The sequence below is a fragment of the Telopea speciosissima genome, chromosome 8 (assembly GCF_018873765.1).
Source record: "Telopea speciosissima isolate NSW1024214 ecotype Mountain lineage chromosome 8, Tspe_v1, whole genome shotgun sequence".
Lineage (NCBI taxonomy): Eukaryota > Viridiplantae > Streptophyta > Magnoliopsida > Proteales > Proteaceae > Telopea > Telopea speciosissima.
In genome coordinates this window covers 23,721,302-23,746,418 of record NC_057923.1, presented here as the reverse complement: position 1 = coordinate 23,746,418, position 25,117 = coordinate 23,721,302, and the positions used below count along the sequence as shown (strand labels likewise).

Below are 25,117 nucleotides of genomic sequence, written 5' to 3'. Positions count from 1 at the left end.
AGCCTTAATAAAAGACCTTTTACAACCTTTTGTCTTGCAATGATTAAGTGTAGAGTGTAGATCAATTACTTACCTCAACAGATTAATTGTAAAAAAAGAACTCATGCGGATTCCACTCTCTCACTTTTCACTGCTCAGGATATCCTCTGTTTGGTCTGCCACTCCGTTCACCAATCCACATTCTCACATTCAATCTTACCATTTTCGATATCTAAATCTCTTGAAAACCTTTAAAACCACTGAATCTTGATGAACCTTTGCGATCATGGCTGGCAGCGAAGAATTCGTGAAAGGAATTATCTTTCCCTATGGCGTCGCAGTCATCACCCTCGACCGTCACAAAGCTCTCAACGCTATGAACTTAGGCTCTCCTGATACCTCGGTGCTCTCAATTTTTTTAGTTGATTAGCACTCTATGTTATTATAGTTTTCTTCATGGAGGTGGAACTATAGATGTGATTATGCAAAACTTGGTTCACTTCACATGGATTTGAAAATTGCTTCTGTTTTTCCTCTTGAATTATTGATTCGAGGGATTTATGTGTTAGGTTTTTTTATTATTTTCCAAATCCGTTATGCAATTTAATAGTTGATTTTTGAAAGTGGGAAAGTTTACAATTTTGTTTCTATGTACGCATTTTATTTAAGTTCAATTTTTTTGAGTTTGTGGTCTTGAGTTTATCTAGTTAATCCATGGCAATTTTTTAAAGAAACAGTAGAAATTGGTCTATGGGGTCTGTATTGCAACTAGGATTTTGATGGAACTATGCTTTTAGATGTGTTGTCTTCAGTTTTGAAATACTTTCAATTAGTAATTGACACTATGATTGCAGTGACATGTTACTGAATTTCTACGATAGATATGGATTTGAAATATAAAAATTATTTATAAGAATGAGAAACGGATCCTAGAGTCAAATGTGTTCCGGCGGAGGATAGTTCACCTCGTGCATTCTCAGTAGGTAAATAAAGGAAAAAGAATTTCTCTTTTTGTTTTTTTGCAATTAATAACTTCTTGTAGCATGTCATTTTCTCCATTCATTTTATACTTTTATAAATTTATTGTCTTCATAGGATTTTGTCTTTTTTGGTATTTGGTTTAGTTTGAGGGATGATCATTCATGATCAGTGCAGAAATGGACATTAAAGGGGTTGTTGTTGAAATTCAAAAGGACAAAATCACTCCTCTTGTGCCGAAGGTCTTCTCATAGTGTCTTGTATTATTTTTGTCTGTTGCATTGTTGCATGACTGAATTGTGGTTGTTATTCGGTGTCTACTTCATGGTTGCATACTGCTTTATAGTTATTTTTAGTAAGTAGACTTGCTAGATCCATTTAATAACAAGTGTCCTTAATTTGATCTGCAGGTGGTGATGTGAAGCAGATCATAACCCGACTTCGGAAGTCAGATATAATTGAGTTATTGTGATATTTTTATATTAAGTCGGCATATTCACTATTTTACTACTTAATGATGGTTCCCCAACTTTTTTTTTACAATTCTACTTGTAATGATTTTTGTAACGAGGAATGATAGGCCGAAACAGAGGCATCATCTCAAAAAATAGACATGTTGGAAGTAGCATCTAGTTAGGGTGAAGAATTGGTTTGCCATGGGTTTATTTTGGGCCTCAGCTTGATTCTCAAGAGATTTTATTTTATCTTATTGTAATACTTGTATGGGGTGTCTTACACCTCAATTTCAAAACTCCAAAAAGCAAATGTGTCTCACAGCCTATTTTATGCATCATGATATTGTTATGAGATAACTAAACTTATGTAACCATGCAAGAGGAAAGAAATGTACTATGACTAAGCTGGCTACATGGCAAATATATATGTGTCATATAATTAAGATGTGAGCTTGGCAGATTGATAAAGTCTTGGAAGGTATGTACCTTAAACCTGGCTTGGAACCTCTTTTGATCTACTAATTGCTAACACACTGACTCAATACTTCAAAAATGAAGTTGGAGACAATAGATATCTGATAATTATGTCAAAATAGATATGCTGGGAGGTGTCTCATGGAATTTTGGATCTTTAAAATGTTGTACAAGTAAAAGAAATTTCAATTAGATAGCATGACTTGGAGTTGTTACTGAAATGGTGGATTTGTCTCTTGGAAGGGTCTGATTCTGATTTAATGAATGTGTTTCCTTTGGTTACTTTATGTGAAAATCCTTCAGCATAGAATGCTGATTCTCGTTGACATGAAGTCCTGATTGCTCGAGAGACGGGATTGGAGCGGGAGGTATCATTACCTGTTATTTTCATGTCCATTTTTATTATTGCTCAACATGGTGCAAGGTACTGGGGTTTGCTCACAATAGAGTTTTAACTGCTGATGTTTTCAACAAAAGCAGGTTGGGCCATGGGGAGATGCCTATCTCCTCATATGGGCTGATGTTTAAAATGGACGGGGAATCCATTGACCTTTAACTTCTGTTTTTTTTTTTTTGGCCTTGAAATTGTGGAGCCTTTATCTGACACTGTTTTTTGTGGCATGGGTCTTTCCTAAGTACATTGTGTAGGCAATATGGTTAAGGTCCTTTTGCCCCCAGGGAAGAGGGTCAAATTCCTTTGGCAGTCTACTCTCTGTGCTATTCTGTGAAGCATCAGGTAGGAGTATTACTTTGGACCAATCAAAGATGAATATGTCTCACAACAGTTTGTGTTGCAATCTTAGTTTGTCCATTGGATGTTATCTTTTAGGATGTTCCCAACCCCTTTCTGTTTAAGGGTTGGTATCAGATTTTCTCATTAAGATATTTTTTCTCAAGCCATTATGCTCCAATGGCATCCTCTAGTAGACTGCATCAAAAAATTGAATTTAGATGATTGCTCTTTACGAAATGCGGGCCCATCTGGATTCGGAGGGGGTGATTAGAAGTGTAGCAGCTATTGGTTTTGAGACTTTACTCTGGTCCCATAAGTGAGGATGAGTCTACTAGAGCAGAATTACTTTCCCTGCATGTGGGTTTAGATATAGTTCTGAAGATGCGTTTGACAACATTATAGTGGGACGAGATGCAACCAACATCATTTAGCGCATAAAGAAGAGAAGTAATATTCTTCAGAGATTTACCCACGTGCTTAGACATGTTATTCACTTGGCATCTCTAAGTGAAAATCTTCTTCAATGGCAGCCAAGAGAATGCAATGAGATCACTGATGATTTGGCTACTCACAGTGTAGTCCATCCTATATTATGTTTTGCGATGATTTACCTCTTTGGGAGTCTGTTGATGTTTTTTTCAATCTTTGGGTTATTCCTCTTTTTTGTCGGGTCCTTTTTACAGTTGAGGTAGTGTTGTCCTCAATCTTGTTAACATATCTTTGGTATTATTTCTTCTCTCTAATGAAGTTGTTATTATATATATATATATATACTATCATACTATCATATTATTATATTAAAGCACGTTGTAGCAAATCTTTCAGTTACCTATTCTACCCTTCATTCTTATCTAAAATTCCATTCTTCAATTCTTAATCTTTTTGTCATTTTTTCTTAAAATTTCATAATCTTAGTACCCTTAGCTTTTTTATTTTTTTTTAATTTTTAATTCTTAAAATCGTTTTTTATGACGATAAAATCTATCGAATCCCATTCTTACCAAAAAAACCTATCTAATCGTAATCGTGTGACCTTTTCTTTCCCTCTCCTCTCCAATCTCCCAATTTCAGTCCTCTCACGTCTCAAAGAAAACGAACTTCTCTCTCCCAATCTCCCAATCTTCTAATCTCCAGTTCCTCTCACGTCTTAAAGAAAACGAACCTCTCTCTCCATGTTTCAGTTTTGATTCATCCATTGAATTCCTTTTCTCCCTTCATCCCCGTTCTCTGCAAACCCAACAGCAACCATGGAAGGAGTAGCTGGAGATCTTAATTGTTCAGGAGTAGCTGCACCCAACATCATTCTGTTGTCTTTTTTACTGTCCCTCATGGAAATTTGACGATTCTGGTCTTCTCAATTCGGATGCTTTTGGGTTGTTTCTTATATTCTCTTCTCGAAGGAGACTCCAGGGATCTCTGTTGGTGAAATTCGAGGGTTATGTAATTGCGGAGTTATTAAGGAATTTGAGGATCTCTTTCATACCTCTCTCTTATAGTGAGCACCTTTCTGTTCGGTATTGCTCTTCTGCCTTCATATCGTAAACTGCACAGGTTTTTCAGCGTCAGTGCTTTTAGATTTAGGGATTTTGGTTTCATTTACACTGATGTAACTGTACGCTAATTGGAGATTAGATTCATTACCACATCTATGCTTGACGAGAAGCCACAACTGGTATTTCTACAATGACTCTTCTTATTTCATTCTCAAATGAATTCTTATTAAAATTTGATACACATCACGTTGATTTCACAAGAAATGGAATCCAAAGCATGAACTTATGGTGCAGCAGGAAATCTTACGTCTACCAATTCATAGCGCACCAGTGCACATGAAAATTAGATTATATTTTCCCAAAAGATGTGGTCTTTGTATCTACATGTTAAAATCACTCAATCCCTTTTCAAAAGATATCAAGAGCAATGTCGTGACAGTCATAAAGTACAGTATTAATTCAAATGAGCGGCACCCGTTGCCTGATTCACATCAGGTCACTGTGAGGGTAAGTATCTAATGATGTATCATAATGCCCAAGTCCCTGATCTCATATTCGTTTTGAATTCTTATGATTTGTTTTGCAATTTTGGTTTGTTCTCTCTTTGGTTTTGGTTTGAGTGATTGTAGTGATGGAGTTCTCAGGTTACTTTCTTTTATGGCAACAATTATCACTTTCAGGATCTTGTGGAGTCTGGACAATTTGCTTTCATTGCACCCGAACGTGGTCACTATGACAATCACGGTTACCTGGTCTTTGCAGAAGCCAAAGTTGTCGAGTTTCTGTCGCTTTTTTTCTTCCAATCCATTTTTCATTATTATTGTGCAGCCATAGGTTTTGCATACTGACTTTCTCTGTTTGTAGGATTCCTTTTGATCTTTTACTTTCTCACGTCCCTTTCTTGGAGACAAACAGTTTTTGGGATGCTGCTGCCCTGAAATCTACAATTCTGCATTGCAGAAAAAGGAAAACATTCATCATTCTTGATTAATGGGACAGGTGCCTCTCTCTCTCTCAGTTTTAAAAATACCCATCTGCGTCTGTGATTGTTCTCTGTTTCCTTGTGTTCTTTTACTAATAGCAAGACCATTCATAAAGGCCATCAATCGGCTGAATCATCTCTGAATAGTGCAACTGGAAACTCTTCAAGTTGGCGGGTTCTTGCATGTTTGTTTTTTTTTGTTATTTTTTTCTCCATTGTGAGTGGGTTGACTACTGTTGGGTTCCTCCTCTTGAAGAAGGCCATCGCTTACAGTTCTTTGCCACTTTCCACGCATACAAAAATTGAATCAAGGATTCCTTACACAAGAAGGGAGGTAAAATCAGGGTGAGATTATAAGGCTTCAACTTTCCAAGCTTCTTTCATACCCTGTAGATGCCGTGAATATCCAGGAAAGGAGGGTCAAGTACTTCATATTCATCATAGGCCTCATTTCTCTCATCATCAGAGGTACGCCGATCCATTGTGCCACTCTTTAAATTCAATTCAGTTAAGTTGTCTTATGATTGGTTTTGATTGGAAAAGCTTTAGTTGTCAATTCAAAACACAAATGTATCACTTGATTTCTGGACTTAATTTTGATCAATTCACTGCACATCGAATAATATTACTGTTTCTCCTAATAAATGGAAAGGCAGCTCAAATAGTTATTGTGGTGCATCATCATTGAGCTTCGGTTGAGCGAAATCATTTGCCTCAGTAAATACTGGATTATTTACTTAACTAATCTCAGGTACTTACTGGTTGAGTGAAATCATTTGACCCTGTTCCTTCTTTGTAGGAATCTCAGGTACTTACTCTCTCTCCATCTATATTTTGTTTATGGGCTTTGATTTTTATCCTTTTCCTTTTATTTTTTTATATTGTGAACTGCGTATCTGTAACTTTTGTACCTTGTTTCAAGGGTACTGTCATTCATTTCATTAGTTTCTATTAGCTTTCTTTGCTCCTCATTTTAATATTTTTTCAAGCGGAAAAAAATTTGTTTGTTTCTTAAATTTTGGTTTCAAGCTATTTCTTCCCACCTGCCACTCCCCTCTTTTGTCCTTGAAGTACTTTGCTTTCGGGATTAGGCACCTTTTGTTAATCTCTTCTTGTATTTCAGATTTTGTTTTCTTATGTTGGGTTCTACGGATTTGGTATCTCTGTCTGGTTACATATAGTTATCTCTTGGGGTTTTTGTTTTATGGTTTCTGAGGAGGCTTTTGGGATCCCCACCTTCAAGAACCCCCTTTTTGCTTTTATTTTTTGGTTCCTTTTGAGGAAAATGGAAGAGATTATATTTGATTGCCTTTTGAATTTGTTATAGGGATTCTCTGCTCTGTTTTTCTGTCTTTGTTTCTGGTTTCTAATATCATTATCTCCTCTACTTCTTGGGCTACTTTGTCCAAATGTTCCCTTGCATGATTTCAATGTTTCATGACCTTGTTCCAACTTTGTAAAACCATATTTCAGTTTCTTATTTATTCGTTTTATTATCAGCTATTCAAGTGGACTAATCTGTCTTAGTTCTCATTTTCTGGATATTTTCATGAACTCATGGATCACCGCTGAAGATCCCTTTTTAATTGTGTCTATATTGGCATTGGGTTTATTCCACGGACCTATTTTGAATATGCACTTAAATGTATGTCATTTTCTTCTCTAACATCTGCCCATGTATTGATCTTTCTTTTTCCCGGGTTCCCCAGTTTAAATTCTGAATCTGTATATAGATTCCATCTCTTTTGCTGTCCAGATTTTCTTCACTGATTCCTTTGCTGATCTTTGTAGTTTTTGTGATTCTCGAATGTCTGGTCTTATGACATCACCTTTGACTAAGATCACTAAACAGAACTCAGTTCATCTTTGACATTTTGCTTCTTTCAGTATGAACCCTTTTAATTTAGATACTGAATCTGACTCAATCAAACCCTTAAACCTAAAAGAAGAACTTCAGAAACTACACTCACTATGCCTAACCTCAAATCCAACCTTTTGCTGAAGATGGGAAACGGAGCCACTTCCGCTTCATGGACATGTTCATTATATTACCCTCTATGTGTTTTTCTGTAAGGGCAAGGCCTGATGCTTTATGGACACCCTTATTTAAGCTAAATAAACACATTTAAACCTTCATATTGCAAAAAAAATGAACTCAAAGTGGTGTTTTGGGTTTGTTCCCTTGATTGATCTGTATACGGTCGGACCTGTTGTATAAAATAGTTAAATACATATTGTTTAAGTACTAAAAGACATAATAAGAAATTTAAACAAAGTAATGAAACAAAAATAAAGTCAAATGTAGCCTTTAGTTTAAACTTCAAAGTTTAAACCCATAAAGTCATAAGTGCATAAGTCATAACTCATAAACTTCATAATAGTCAATAGTTTAATACTTACACAAAGTATTTTTACTGAAATTTACTGAAATATACCGAAATGTACCAAAATTTACCGAAATATACTGCTCAATACACAGTATTTCTATGAAATATACCGAAATATACCAGAGATATACGCATTAACTTCCGCAAGCAAGGGTAAACTGGGTTACCAACTTTTCAGTCCATGGAGCGTAACACTTAACTTTATATATTGTTGAGATGTCTTGGTAATACACTTTGATTTCAATGGATACCTTGTCAGATGCCTTGTTCCTCTTTTGACGGATCAATTGTATATACTGTACCTTAAAGAAGAACTTCAGAAACTACACTCACTATGCCCAAGCTCAAATCCAATCTTTTGCTGAAGATGGGGAAACGGAGCCGCTTCCGCTTCATGGACATGTTCATTATATTACCCTCTATGTGTTTTTCTGTAAGGGCACAAGAACCTTGTTCTTTTACCTGCCATTTCTTTTATCTCCTAGATTTGTCTCCTTTCAACATAAATTCAGTTTTGTTCTTTCCCTCTACACCTTGTTCTTTCATTGTTTGGTTTTCCAGTGAATCTTTCATCATCTCTATTAACATCTGATCTGACAGTTAAATATTCGAATAGAACATTGTTCCTTTGAATTCTCTCTCTCTCTTGCTACTTCTCTCCCCCATATTTTTCCCTTCTTTTATTTGCTTAAGTTTAGGGCCTTTATGGAGTAACCTGAAACCTAATAAATCACACAAACGAATATTGATTTAAGCTGTATGTCTTTTCTCATTACTCTACACTACTTTGGTTTTTTGTTCTTGTAGGCCTTTCATTTTTCCTTTTGAAGCCTTTAGGTTGCACCAGATTTATACATGTACAAATATGCTTGCACAGATGTATGGATACAAGACGAAGGATTTGTAAGTATCATCTCTTTGTACTTCAATCCTTCCTTCTATAATATGAAACCTCACCATTGCGACTTTTAAGAAGACTGGTGTTTCCCATTGCCCCAGGATCATGGCCTGGTAGAATATTCCCTATTGTTTGTTATCTACTTTAATCATACTATTTACTAAGTACTATTTTTTCTATGTACAGAACTTAATACTTTGGTTGTCCATCTTCTAATTGCATGTTCAAATTCTTAATTTCCAGCTTTCCTTTTGATATTTCTATTTTTATTTCAATTTTGTCTTGAATTTTTTTACTGTATGTGGACTTTAGGAGATATAGGGTAAAATTTTTCAACTCTATTCGTTTAGGTGTAACGACATGGATACCAGTAAAATAAGCTATTAGGGGTTTCATTGGCAAATTAATGATGCTGGTTAATAGAATTCTTATTTTCTTGATTTCACAAGAATTAAATATGGGTCTTTAGCTCAATTGGTAGAGAACTTGGGTGTGGAAAATGACTCCATACTTCGAGAGGATGGTGGTTCGAATCCACCAAGTCCCTAATCTATATTTTCATTTTAACTTCAATGGTAGTGTGATGGGAACTGGTATTTCAGGATGTAGAGAACCCATTAACATACTGAATGTGTCTCTATCTAACTTGTTTCATTTTGACTATAGGTTCTTTGTTATTTTATAGTTCTTACTGCATATTTTCCTTTAGGATGCATTTGTTATATACTGGTTTTGCTATCCCATAAACTCTTTTTTAATGATCTTTATAGATTATTAATCTATGCCATACCTTAGAGCTTGATTCTCTCTCTCTCTCTCTCTCTCTCTCTCTTGCCAATTAGAAGTAAAAGAGTTGGATCCTAATTGGGTTACCCCTCGGAAAAACTTCATTTATATTCTCCAAGCTAAGGATCAAATAGGCAGCTTCTTCTACTTCCCTTCACTTGCATTCCACAAGGCAGCAGGAGGGTTTGGTGGAATCAAGATCTTTAGCCGCCCAAGAATTCCTGTTCCTTTTCCTAACCCAGCTGGAGAGCATGCAGTTCTGGCTGGTGACTGGTTCAAGAAAAACAAGAGCAAGTAACAATATAATTGGGTTCTTCTAAAGAATCATAACACATATAGTTAATGGTTTTAGTTAAAAAGAGAGAAATCCATTGAGATATTCGAATTGAATCCGTCTAATTGGCCAAGCTCGATCCCAATACTTGCTGATTCATTCTGATCCCCTGTTGATTCTGCTTTGGATTTTTTTCTTTTCCTACATACTGATATAAGCTTCCGTGTCATTAACATGATTTGAAAGCAATCTTAGACACTGGGAATGGTATGCCCTTTGCTGATGGGCTTCTAATCAATGGCCGTGGTTGGAATGGATACACATTCAACGTTGATCATGGTAACCATAAATCATGATTTTCTGCAACTCAAGCTGCCACTCACTGAAATTCCAAGTTGTTTTGGCTGAATAGTCTCACTGTTCTATATATATTGGGCTGGTAAGACGTACAGGTTCAGGATTTCAAATGTAAGTCTTACCACATCCATCAACTTCAGAATTCAAGGACACAAGTTGAAGCTGATAGAGGTGGAAGGGTCTCACACACTTCAGAACACCTACTCTTCCCTTGTTATCCATCTGGGCCAGTCTTACTCTGTTTTGGTTACTGCCGATCAGCCTGTACAGGATTACTACATTGCTGTTTCTTCACGTTTCACCAACCCAGTTCTCACAACTACAGCCATTCTCCATTACAGTAAATCAAAATATTATTTATATATATATAGCCTAAACGTATATTAGCAATTAGTAAAATATATAACTTCAAAATTATCTTAAATTTATAATTGGTTATATGTAATTATGATGTTATAAACTAAATATATTATACTAATTGCTAATATACGTTTAGGCTATATCTATTGCAACAGATGGAATTTGACTGCAAGTCAAGACCCAATCCTCAAGGGTCTTATCACTATGGATTGGAAAACACCGCCCGTACAATCAAGCTTGCCAATAATGCAAACATCGTTAATGGCAAGCAGTGGTATGCTGTCAATGGTGTCTCCTTTGTTCCAGCAGACACACCATTGAAACTAGCAGATTACTACAAGATCCCTGGCGTCTACAATTTTGGAAGCATTCCCGATAAACATCCTGGTGACGGCATATGCAACCTTAAGACTTCTGTCATGGGTGCAGATTTCAGGGCTTATGTTGAGATTGTGTTTGAGGATTGGATGGACACTGTACAATCATGGCACATTGATGGTTATTCCTTTTTTGTTGTCGAGTAAGTTTATAGGCCATGAAAAGATTCATTCTTTCCTTATCGTGGGTTCAACTCGATTTGGAGTACATTACCAGATTCAACAAATTGAATTCTGTCTTATAGTTGTCAAGGCATCGCCTACGTGCCACCTTGACGGCCAGTCTCTTTCTTAGGTGCAAGGCATCATGCCTTATTGACACTTCATGAGTTTACATTGATTTATGTTTTTTTTTTTAAACTCCTTATATTTTTCTTATATTTGCAAAACTAAATCTGATCGATTTTTCACACCGTTTTTTGTTTGGTTCCAGATATCTCTTCTACATTTACATATGGTCACACGTGCATATTTACTAGCATATATATATATATATATAAGGTAGGATATACCGGATTGAGAGACAAGAACTACCATTATTATAGACCTGAGCTTGACCTATATAATAGTGTATATTTATAAAAGGTAGGATTTAACAGATTGAGAGACAAGAGCTACCATTGTTATAGACCTGAGCTTGACCCATATAACAGTGTAATCTTTAACAAAGTTCTAAGTGTTTCTTTTCTGTTCCTGCTTTAGTGTTCCCAACCCCTTGGTAAAATATTCTGAATAAGAATTGTCTTAGCTACACTTTTATTAATTTATTTATGGGAGAATGTTCTCTGTGCCAGGGGCGCAGGTTGCGCCCAGACACATGGGGGTGGGCGCAATGACCACCCTGCCCCCCGGAGTGGCAGGCTCATGTGTCTGGCACAGCCTGTGTTGTGGCACAGAGAACATGAGCCCTTTATTTATTTTTGTGGTGAGATACCCAACCAGAGTAGCCCATTGTCCTGACCTTTTTATTTATTTTTTCAAAATTGATTTCCTTATTTTGAAGTGTGCTGATTATTTTAAAATATAGTCATTTTTTTTTTCCTTTTGCTGGTATGGTTAAATTATTTGTTGTGGTATGCGAACATATACCTTAACTAATAACTAATCTTGGGGTTATTAACATCCGCAATTCACTATCACTTACAACACCGATTTGTCTTGTGTGATGATGTTTCTAATGCATGCTAATGCCAGATAATATTATCGTACAGCTTGGATCATAGTTGTCACGTCATCACAGTGATCCAAATCGGTGGAGGGGTGTCTAATCGATATGTCGACAAGTCGCCCGCCATGGCGATCATGGCGACATGTTTTATTTTTTATTTTTCCTATTTTAATGTCATTTAGTATGCTATAATATATACCCTATAACATCAAAAATCAACATGAAAGTGTACTACTATGGTTTAATTCATAAAAGTGTAATATCCATTAGTGTATATGAAATCATGGATTAGCCTATCAAATATAAAATACTTTGATATTAACACTAAATATGATAATAAAGTTGAAAAATCAAATGATAACCTATGAGTATTATCTATAAAAAAAAAAAAAAAGAGTCGTCGCCAGAAGTGAAGAAGACGACTCTCTCTGTCCCTCGCTGCATGTGTGTGCGTGAGTGAGTAAGAGTGGTGGTGGTGAGTGGTGTGACAACAATCGAGTGTGATACACTCATACAAGAAAAAAGAAGAGTCGTCGGAGGACTGGGAGGAGAAAGAAGAAGAACCAAATAAGAAAAATAAACAAAAGGTACTTTACTTACCTACTTGAAGAGGTTACTAGAGCTGGGAGTACTCGCCGGAGCCGAGGAAGCAGGCCGAAAGTCGCTGAATAGGGGTTCGAAGAACTGCGCCGCCATCGCCATCGAATTGTCGAGCCAAAGAAGACTCTGTTTTCGATTTCTATTATTCCCAATTTAGGGAGTTAGGGTATAGTATATTAGTGTTTAATGCTTTTTTATGTTAATGTGTATTGCAGGTGTTACTTGAAAAGTTACACCTCCAATACACATTAAGAAAAAAACATTAACTCTTAAATGGTTAAAAAAAAATTAATTATTAAAAACTTAAGTTTTATAATCTAAAACAAGAATATCGCCTAATATGGGCATATGTTGTGGTATGATGTCCATGGTGGTGCCATGGAGCCCATATCGGTCGACATTCTTGACTCACCCATATCGTTGGTCGATATGCACCCATCTACACCGATATGATGCCATGACAACTATAGCTTGGATAATATGCATTACTTAAAGTTCCATTTGTATAATACGTAGTTGTGAATGACTTGGCTTTAAATGTAGATGACGTGTTGTCAATATGTTTGCTAAAATTAATGCTTTGACTGAGTGAATGAGATCTCTAGCAGGTATTTACTGCAGAATATTCTCTCATATGCAAAATTTCTGAGTACAAGAAGACATATATTTCCTTCATGGATGGCAAAACCATGGGTTTCGGAATTGGTCTATCTGGTCATGGTCATACCGAATTGCCACTCAGGTAATTTTGATTTCCGTACAGTTATCATATGGATGGGATCATTGTGGTAAATTTTCTGCCTAGTGACTCAAATTTTACTGGTAACTGGATCTTCCATCCATCTATTATTTATTTTTTGGTGGCCTTGCTTCAGAGGACAGTTCTTGCTATGCCAGAAAATGGAATTGGCTTGTTCCCAGACGTTGGATTTGGTCACATAGTTGCACAGAGTCCAAGAGGAAGATCAGTTGGTATGCCTTTTCAAGTTGTTCTTATGTTCGTTTTTTGTTAAATAAGGCTAAGCAGTTGATATTTTTTCTGTAAGGATTTTATGTTTTCTTCTTACTCATCGTGTTAGTTTGGCTTGGATCTGCTGAGTTTGTCACAGGTGCTTATCTTGGGTTGACTGAAAAAAGAATTTCTTCTCCTGTTGATGCATTTTATACCTAGGCCTTGGGACCCATTATATGCCATCTGAAGGCTTGCGTTTGCTGAAGGAGGCTCTTCTTGCTTTAACCTTGTACTTTCCAATCATCTGACTCATGTTGGTGGTTATAGATTCTGTGTTTGCTTGTTTGGTAGCCTTTGTCTTGTTGTAGTGAATTATTTGCATTGCGTAAAATTTTCATGAAAAAACTTAAACAATAATGGTTTAATATTTTCTACTCATTAGTGTCATAATTTCTGTTGATCAAGTATTCATTCTGCACATAGCTCTGATGACCTCCCCAAAGATGTCAAGGCACTATTGGCCAAATACAGCAAGGAGCCCGATTTGGAGGCCCAGTTGAAGTTGCTTTTACCTAAGATAGTTTCATCCTTTGGTGTGGATAAGCCAGTCATTGAGACAATGAGAGAGCTTGATAAACATCAACTGAGTACCGATGCTACAGGGGTAATGACCCCAACCCAGATATAGGTAAGGGTACAGCCCTCATGGGCACTGATCAAACGATTGGTAAAATCACGCAGAATCATTCTAGACAAATCATCAGATTTAAATCTCAAACACAACATATTCAAACAATAGTCTTAAATCCCATAAAAACTGTAATACTCGTACCCAAAATATAAGGGTAATTTAGACTTTTCACCTTGTGTGTAGAATCTGTACCAGTGGTGGACTAATGATGGATGAGTTTTGATTGATTACCACACTAGAGGTAAAAACCTTATTAGTATTATATTAGTGTAGCATTGCTTATCTATTTATGTATTTATTTTTTCATACTTAGTTATGTAACATTTATTTAAATATATATATTTATAAGCATATAAATCTGTAAACTTGTTAGCCTAGTGGTTAGGATCTTAAAAGTCATTAAAGAAGTGTAGGGATCAACTCTTGTTGGAAGAGGGAGAGAGAGAGAGAGAGAGAGAGAGAGAGAGAGAGAATTAGGAAAAGAAGAAAACGTGGAAGAGGGAGAGAGAGAGAGAGATTGAGTTGAATTAAAAATAGGAAAGGGGGGAAAGAAATCATGTAAAAGAGAGAGATAAAAACCGTGAAAAAAAGAAAAAGAGAAAGAGAGGCAGAAATCATGGAAAAAAAAAAGGGAAGAGAGAAAGAAAGAAAAGAAGAAGAGAAGAGACAAAAAAAGGAGGGAGGTCTTCCACCATTAGCACCTTCAAGTTTTTCTTTAGAATTCGATTTTCATCAAACCGGTGAGTTAATATCTATACTTTGTGCTTATTTTATGTTAAAAATATTCTCCTCTCTTGATTTTAAAATTCTGGTTTTACAAACATGTGTTCAACAACTTTATTTGAGAAAACTATGTTGAAAAATCCATTGATTTATGAGCATAATAGCATGAGATATAGTGAGAAGGATGTTATGATGATATTCTTCATGATTATGGAAGCATAACAATCCTTTGCATGCTTATGAATGTATAGATTTGTTTTTTATTTGAATTGTGATTGAGAAGATGAGCCTGTAGTACGGTACATGGCATACTTCTTGTCTTCACCTTTGGTGAGTGAGCTGCGCTTATAGTACGGTGCAAGGCAGGTGTTTGTGATTACATTGATGTGCATGTTCATGATTAAAATTGATATCGTGGTTATGCTCTTGGCCAGGTGTAAGCATGGTGTTGGTACTTGATTATGTATGTGCAATGTTGTTTTTGTGAAATTTGCTATAGGGATGAATAACCTTAATTTTATGTATATATTTTTTCAACTCTGTTATGGTGCATGTTTTTTTTAAATGTTCGTATGAGGTTTAGATGTTATCTTGCTAAGTTTTTTTTCGAAGCTTACCCTAATTATGTTTCAGATGGAGAAATCGTAGATATTGATTGGACCTGTGTGGAGAATCATGAGGATGAAGCTTATGATTGTGAAGGAGACATCATTAAGATTGAATCTTGAAGTTGATCTAAATTTTGTTTCAGGCTTGAATTTTTTTTTTGGACATTTAACTTTGACTAATTTGGGTTTTGAGACGATATAATAGTTAGTTAAATTTTTAGTACTATTGGAGACTTGAATTTTATTATATTGATTGAATGGATGTGGTTAGAGACTTCCGTTGCAATTTATGTTTTGAGGTTACCAGATGATTTATAAATTTGGTTCACATTCCAGTTCCTATTTCCCTAAGACTTAGATCTTGTGGACCGTTAATGACCTAAACCCCTGGATGGATTTGGGGGCATTAAAAAACTCCAACTGGTGGCAGTTTAATGTTTGTCCAAACTAAAATCTAAAATTTCAATCTATTAGAGTTTACTTCTCAAACTGCTCCCTACTACATCCAGTTAATGAAATAAAATAGTGAATGAAAACAAGTCTTTGAATCACCCTCGAACTCTCCACCTGAAGCATACTTCCGTGTCAAACCTCTGTGATGTTAAAAATGGGGTGAGCTAAATAGCCCAGTAAGATAGAATATAGAAAGAGAACAACACATTAACAACAACCAAACAATCACGACAATTAAATCAAACACTTTTTAGATTTTCTCAAAATAACACTTCCACAAAACACCTTTAATCACCATCATTTTGTATCACTCTAGCTGACACTAAGGGAAATAGACTGTCACTGCCCATAATACGAGAGGAACACAACCTCCTTACAATCACTTACAATCACTTACGATCACTTACGGTTGTCACCCACTCTGTGACTAATTATACACCACTGTCAATTCATTTGTGCACAGTGGGTATGATTTCCGCGGCTCCATGGAATACCTCTCTGGTGGCTCTGACTCTCCACTGGCACGAGACAGTCTATTTACCCTCAAACACTTACACCACTTACCACTCTTTCACAAACACTTACATCCCTTACCACTCTTTCACAAACACTTACACTTTTAAAACACTTTCTTTAACAATTACACCTTTAAAATACACCAAGTGAAAACACAGGTAAAATCCACAAGTAAGATCCAAAACCACTTTCTCAATCACCACACATAGGTTCCATCATCGCTAGGATTCACTTACACAATCACATGACACACTTGATCACTAATAAATCGTTATACATCGACAAGTACAATGCAAATCACTATAGTTTAGCATATCACTTTCAATGACAACATTCCACATAAAGCACAAGTCAAACATATCATATAACACAAGTTAAACATACCACACGCACATATGATGCACACTCACTATAATCCATTTATCTCAGTCTGCGAGTCTCCTACTTCAACTCTTTGAGTTTTAAGTACTCAAAAATAGTCACAACATGTAAAATACCATTTTGTCCTCCATTAATTCCCTAATCTAAGCACCAAAGCAGTACATTATTTTTCCCCAAAATCCTTTCTTAGATCACCTAAATAAACTCCCAACATGCATACCTACACTCTCCCCCAATAAGACTAGGTGCGAGCAGGACTAACTAGGTACTAAACCCCATGTTCAGCAGGTCACTCAACATAAGTGCAGCCCAAAACCAAGGCATAACAGGAAGATGATTAAATCAAATCTGAAATGGAAAGAACGACTCAGTTTTAGGGTTAAACCAGGATTTTAAACTTAAAACAGAATGGTTTTCAATGTAGGGAAAAGCCAGAATTTTACTTTAAAATAGTATAGGTTTTAATGCAGCAAAATCAGAAATCAGCTTTAAACAATATAGGTTTCAATGCTGTAAAAATCAAGAATTAGCTTTAAAACAGTGTAAGTTTCAATGTAGTAAAAATTCAGGAATTAGCTTTAAAATCAGAAAAGGTTCCAATCCAGCAAAATCGGAAATTAATCAGAGAAGGTTCCAATGCAGCAAAATTTAAAAATTAACTTTAAAACAGTCTAGGTTCCTATGCAGTAAAACCAGAAATTACTTTAAAACTTTTAGCATTATTATGGAGTTTTTTTTTTTTCTTTAGTTTAAACTGGATTTTCTTTATTTAATTCTTTGTATAATCCAGCTTAAGGGGAAGTGTTGGAATATGTATTCCAGAATACCGTGGGAGTATTTTGATCCTTTGGGGGATAGTTTTTATGCTATTAAGTGTAAATCGGCTATGTGGGTTTTAGTCCCACATCGCCTATTTTAGTTTCTTGTAACTTTTCCCTCTATTATAAATAGAGGGGTTTACCTATTAATTAATACAAGCAATTATTCTCTCATTCTCTCTTTTCTAGCTCACGATTCTACCAACAAAAACAGAGTAGGTTCCTATGCGGTAAAAATAGAAATTACTCTAAACCAGAATAGGTTCCATTGCAGCAAAGAAAATCATGATTTAACCAAGTTTCGCTCCCATCAGAAGCATTCGGCAAAACAACAAGACGGCATAGATCACTTACTTGCCTTGACACTAGTGTGGAATGGAAAAATAAAAAAAACAGCAGCAACTGTTTCATGACGGCAGTCCCTCTCGCTTCTCCTTCCACGACCTCTTCTTCTTCTCCCTTTATCTTCCTACAATTCCCTCCTCTCAATCTCTTTTTTTTTTTTTTTGTAATTCCTTCCTTCTCTCGATCCCCCCTTTTGTTTATGACTTTCTCTATCTTTCCGTATCTCTCTCGGTTTCTCCTTCTTCCTCTCTCTCTTGCAAGATTCTCTCACTCTCTCCCTAACTCACTCAGTTTCTTTATATCTTTTCACGATTATGAAATTTCCTCCTTTTTGACGGTTTGTTTGGTAGATTGGGGTCCACCATTTAACTTCAATCCAAAAGTATATAAAAACTTAATTATAACACCTACCTCCCTACAGCTTATAAGACATGAACCTAAGGCCTCTTAATAAATTAATATCTCAACCACTAGGCTAGATGCTCATTTGATTATTAAGTTCCCAAGTTAAATGTAAATAAAGAACTAAAACACTATTAATTCTTAAATATCATTATGTCTTTTAGTAAGAGATTACCTATAGAATTAAATTCTAGACACAATATGTAATAAGGAAAAATAATTATGCACTTACGGATTTGACCCTAAAGTGTGAAATTATGAAAATACCCCTGAGGTGTAAAATTATGAAAATGCCCTTGATGTATAATTTTTGAAAAACGCCACTGAGGTGTAAAATTACAAAAATGCCCCAAAAGTGTAAAATATGAAAATGTCCCTGAAATGTAAAATTATAAAAATACCCTGGGCATAGTTAATTAAGCTTTTAAAATTCTGGGGCATTACATCCTCCCCTCATAAAATTTCGTCCTCGAAATTTCACGTATCTAAATCGTCAAACGGATTTGGATAGCAAGTTCTTATCTCGTCTTCGCGTTCCCAAGTTGCTTCCAGCATTGAATGATTTCCCCAAAGCACCTTCACCAACGGTTCCTATTCCGCAACATTTGCTCCTTGCGTTCTACTCTCCAAACTTGTGCCTCATCAACACATCAGTCAAATCCTTCTTCAATTGAAGTGATTCATAGCTCAAAGCATGTGAAAGATTTGGCATATAACTCTTCAACAATGATACGTGAAATGTGTTATGCATACCAGATAAGGCAGGTGGTGGAGCAAGTTGGTATGCCATCGGTCCGATCCCCTTGAGGATTTCAAATGGTCCAATATATTTAGGGCTCATCTAACCTTTTTTCTTGTTTTGAGGGTCTTTTGGGGTTTTTCTTATTGTGGTGTGTAGGAGCCAATGTTGTACTTGCTTTATGAAACATCATGTCGAAAACGAAATATGAAAGTTAAGGGTTTTCTCAAGTTTCTGAAGATATGGTAATGATCTACTGGAATCGTGGAGTTTTACTGATGTGTTGATGATCTGTGGCCTTGCCTACGTGAAGAGTTGTGGCTAATACGTGACCTATGGTTGTTTTTTATTCTTGCTTATGCTCTATTTTATAATCCTATTCTTGATGGGGTTTATCTAATTAGCAATATCTAACCAGCAGATTTAGATCATACTTTGGTGGAGATTGATACTTTCCTGAAAGGTATACCCTACTAGAATTTTATCCTCATCTGCCTTATGGATCAAGAGATCTATCGATTCCTTGCTTTGTTTTTTGGATTAGACTTGTTGAATTTGAGTTATGCAGTGTCTCATTCTGCCCTATTTCTCATCCTTTTTTGTCTATTCTGATTATGTTTTCCTGCCTTTGTCACAACAAAGGATTGTGTGTGCATAAAAACTTGTTGCTTGTGGTACTACAATGTAATTTATGAGATCTAACTCCTATGTGACTGTAGATTGAAGATTTATACATCAGATCGTTTTCTGTAAGTTTCCTTAACCTGCTATTTCTGTGACTTGCCCGTATCTGAAGATTTATACATCAGATCATGCTACAGTTTTACAGAGTCATTCGACATGGTTATTTTCTGACCTTCGACCATAGTTTCAGCAAGATCAAAAGTTGGTTTAGGTCTGAGTCTTAATTTTATCTTGAAATATATTTTTCTTTCTTCTCTACGGCTGGATTTTTTTTTACTGAAGTCCTCTTTTTGCGGTACGAGCTGATTTGATTCATGATTCGGCCCACTTACCTTCAACAACCGGTTTCACCACTTTCTACTTAGAGCCCCTTATATCGTAATGGTGGGCATACGGCCTGGCATGCCTTCCCTTTCCGCCGGAGCTTCATGGGTGTTGCCCCATTCCCCAATCAGATGTTTGGATATGAGCTATACTCTGCGAGGAGCCAAACGGGCGTATGGCCTTGCACATCTGTATTTGCCAGTGGTAAATATGTTGCTGATGGCTGTAGTTTTGCCTATGACATGTGTTGCTGGTTCGTGAAGGCTTGGTTTGATGTATTCTCCTTCTTGGTGACCTAATATGCTATCTTGTGGGGTTTCCTTGAGGATTCCTCTTGCTGCAGCTGGCATACCCTAATACGGACACTAATCATTGCCCTAAGAGGAGTGTTCAATCTATAATTTGACCTTGATCTGATCTCTAGTCTGTTAGATCCTGAAGTTCCTAATTTTAGGGAGCCTTAGATGCTATTTTTGAAACAATGCCTAGAGAGCTAGAGATGTAAATGGATATTCGAAAATTTGTATTCAATCCCCGTTCGTATCTATTTAGGAGAATTCAAATCTGTCCGAAATTAATTGGATACGAATATGATATCCCCCTATCCGATCGATTATTATCCGATTCGGTTAGCAATCCGACAGTAATAAAATATTTGAAATATATGTCTGTCTGTCTATCCTTTTAAGTTACCTTATTGGATTTTTTTTAATCTTATTTTTATAATTTTATAAGTTAAGATAATGTGATTCTTTTTTTATATTTTTTATTGGTTTATATATATTATTTTATGAAATGTGATACATGGAATCACATATCTATGTGAGAAAATCAAAGACTAAGAAGAGTAGAAGAAAGGGTAGTTGTTGAACTCTCTAAGTCTCAACCCTAACACTCATCATAAAAACGATAAAGGTGTCAACGGCTAATCGAAAATTCGTATTTTATCCGCGTTCATTTACATTTAGGAGAATCCGTATTTAAAAAATACTATCCAGAAACTATCTAAATCCGTCCGAATATAAACGGATACGAATATGATGGTTAAACGCCAGTCCCCCTTCCTAGCCTGATAAGCTACCGAATCCATAAATGACATAAAATTGTTATTACAGACTATAAATGAACACCTAAAGAGTTGACTATAAAAGTACTGCAATTCCAGAAACAAATCAAAGCATCCCCATGTCCATGCTGAGTTTTCTTGCTTTTGAATGAGTTGTTTCATCCTCGCGCTTGTGTTCCAAAGTTCAGCTACTCGGTGTCCCATCTGCAAACACGCCTTGAGTCCTTGGAGAAAGCCCCTAGCCTGAGCCTCGATTTCATCTCTTGCAAAGCCATGATCAAGAGCTAAAAAAGTCAAACAGTTCTTATATACAATTAAAGTTACCCATCTAGCTTTCCTTGAAAGGGCATCAAAGTTCCCTGCTATTAAAATGAGAGGATGATTCATAGACAGGGTGGTGATGGAATGAAGAGTAGTTTGAACTAAAACAGGTTCAATTTCTTTTACATTAGCAATGCCACCAATTGGAGAACAGCGCAAGTCTCCTATCAATTTTTTGACATGAAATAAAACAGTTGACAGAGTTGGTTTAAGACTCTGAAAACCAACTTGGTTCCTGTGCAACCAGATGAAGTACAAAGTGATCGCAAAAACATTGAAAAACTAGGAGCAATCTGACAAGGAAGAGAAACTGTTGAAGAAAGATGTTCAAAATTACATGATAGAAGTGATATGAAGAGTCTCAGTTCGCAAACCAAGGACTCCTCCAGCCCAAATATGTTTTGATATATCACAGGTCATAAAAAGATGCCATAGGGATTCACTCACTGTTACATAATTAAGTCATATATTTATGTTTTAAAAGTAACGAACAAGTTAGTTGAATGTGTGATAGGTGTTTGAATAGAGTTGGAATCTCTTATATTTAATTACTCATTCGTATAAACATCACTTAGATTAAGACATAAGCATCATTTTAGATTAAGCCATGAGCATTATATAGACTAAGTCATACATAGATAGTGCATTTGCATAACCTTTGGTGTTATATGTCCTTGAGTTTTGAAAAAGACTCTTTTTCTATGTGTAAATCCATTAAGGCATAATAGGTTCATGTGTTTTATTGCAAATCTTTTGATCTATATGTAAGACTTGTGCTTGACATATCCATTTTTGTTTTTGGAGATATCAAAAGGAGGAGAAAGTTAAATGATGATGTGTAACGAGTCATCATATTTCACCCAAGTAGGGCGAGAAATTGGAAAAAAATAAGTAAAAGGGATGATGTAGATCGAAATATGAAGAAAAAAAAGAACAAACACTGTTCACGGTACAATTCACGTGAACCGTGTCACAGCCCATATTTGCCTTGTGTGGGGATGCTTTTTAGAAGATCTTGTGGGCCCATGAAGTGGAGAAAGATTATATCCTAATGCTGCCATAGTTCAGTTTTTATTTTCAGTTTTAGAAAGTATATTTTATTTTATTGCAATAGAATCTTAAGTAGCTTCTAATTTCAGTTGTTACTATTTTTGTTTTCTTCTCTAAAATAGGAGTTTCTATTTTTTATGTATGGCAACTAGATTTTATAGGAAGTTTCTATTTTATAGGTTTTATGAATTAATAGTTTCCTTTTCTAGATTTATTTAGTTTCTTAATTAGATTGGCACTGGGTTGCTTTGTAATTGGGTTATTATAAATAAGAGTATGATGCCGAGCAAAGAAAGACAACGATTGAAGAGAAAAGAGTTATGGTTGAAACTATAAGACGCAACAACGGTGAGAGAGTGTGGGTGAGAGGCCCTGGGTGAGAGGATGATGGGGTAAGAGAGCTGATCCTTTCCCTTCTTCTTCTTCTTATAATCCTTTTATGTTTCTTCTTTCATATTTAAATAAAAAAATTAAGCAATAAAATTTCAGTCATATTCAATTTGTTCTTCCTTAGTGTGTTGATCCTGGCTGCAATCGATCTCTCATTGGTTCTTCCTTGGTTCAAGGTCGACTTTTGCATTAGGGGAGGAAAGATAAATGCTGATGTGATGATGTGTATTGACTCATCATGTCTGATCAACCCAAAATGGGGAGACTTACCTTAATGAAAAAGCTTGTGTTCAGGGGGAGTTTTGCTAAAACTCTCATGTGCTTAATATGATAACATTGTTAACGGAAGATAAAGTATATAGAAATTGGTATATTAATCTTTCTTATTACATGAATATGTACTTAAATGAACTATTGCTGATGAGAACCTTGTTTATGAGAAATAAGGTATATTGAAGTTGGACTAGGTATCTTTTTTATTCTATGAAGATTTCTCAATTAACATTCTTTATGTTTATATTTGTTAACAGAACAATTTAGAATGGAATACTTGAATGATCAATGTGACCATCAAGCCCTTTATTTATAACTTTCAAAGAGTGGACAGGATTATAAATAAACCCCCCACATAGCCGACTCTACTAGCTATGGGGGGAAAAGCCCAAAATACCCTTTCGGGTTACATAACTTAACACTCCCCCTCAAGGTGCTGCATAGATATCACACATGTCCAACTTGACCAAATTAGGATGAAACATCTTTCCACTCGGCCTTTTAGTGAAGACATCAACAAGCTGATCACCTGACTTCACAAAAGGTATACAAATCTGTCCACTTTCTAACTTCTCCTTGATGAAGCGTCTGTAAATCTCCATGTGCTTGGTACAGTCATGCTGTACTGGATTGTGGGCAATGCTAATTGTTGCTTTGTTGTCACAGTACAACATCATTGGATGATGAACAGAACCACTAAGATCTTGGAGTAAATTTTGAAGCCACAATTACTCACAGATTTCTTGGACCATAGCATGGAACTTTGCTTCAGCACTGGACCTTGCCACAACATTCTGTTTCTTTCTACGCCATGTGACAAGATTACCTGCTACAAACGTACAATAACCTGAAGTAGATTTTCGATCAGGATTACCACCCCACTCAGCATCAGTGTAGGCCTCAATACGAAGATCATGCGGAGAGAAGAGAATCCATTTTCCTGGAGTTGACTTCAAGTAATGGAGAATACGAAGAACAATAGCCATATGAGTGGTGTAGAGATCATGCATGAATTGACTGACCAAACTTATTGTAAATACAATGTCCGATCTAGTGTGGGAGAGATAAATCAATTTTCCCACCAACCGTTGATAACGTCCCTTATTAACGGGATCACCATCTTTCTCTTTCAGACTAATAGTAGCTTCCAAAGGAGTATCAGAAGGATGATACCCTAACAAACCAGTCTCTGAGAGTAGGTCCAGAACATACTTCCTTTAGGAGAGAAAAATATCTTTGGAAGACCGAGCAACTTCAATCCCAAGGAAGTACCTTAGCTGTCCTAGATCATTTATTTCAAACTCTCGTCCCAAGAAAATCTTCAGGTGAGAAACTTCATCAGCATCATTATCGGTCACAACTATGTCATCGACATAGACTATAAGAAGGGTGATCTTATCTCCACGACGCTTGATGAACAAGGTGTGATCAGCATTACTCTGTTTGTACCCTACAGAGATCATGACTTTATGGAACCTGCCAAACCAAGCCCGAGGTGACTGCTTCAGCCATATAATGCCCGCTTCAATCTGCAAACCTTCCCATGAGTCTTGTCATAAGAAAAATCTAGAGGAATCTCCATATAAACTTCCTCTTCCAGTTCTCCATGAAGAAAGACATTTTACATCCAATTGTTCAAATCCCAACCTAGATTGATAACATATGACAATAAAACCCGAACAATAATCAACTTTGCAAATGGGGCAAAAGTCTCATAGTAGTCAATCCCATAGGTTTGAATAAACCCCTTGGCCACAAGTCTTACCTTTTATCTATCTATTGACCCACCCATCTTCTGCTTGACAACACATACCCATTCACAGCCGAATGGTTTCTTGCCCGAAGGAAGAACCACTAACTCCCAAGTCTCATTTTTGGATAAGGTTTTCATCTCTTCCATCATGTCTGCTTTCTACTTTGGATCTGTAATTGCCTCCTGCCACTTTTGTGAAATAGAAATAGAGGAAAGAGAAGACACGAAGGCACGATAGGAAGAAGACGAAAAATCATAGGAAACAACATTGGAGATGGGATGTTGGGTACAGGTTCTAATGCCTTTAAGAACAATAATAGGTAATTC

At 36.1% G+C, this 25,117-nt stretch overlaps 1 pseudogene; it reads left to right on the top strand.

The window, feature by feature from the left end:
* The first annotated feature begins 265 nt into the window (after positions 1 to 265).
* Positions 266 to 15,424, top strand: LOC122672180 (annotated as a pseudogene).
* Positions 15,425 to 25,117: the final 9,693 nt, after the last annotated feature.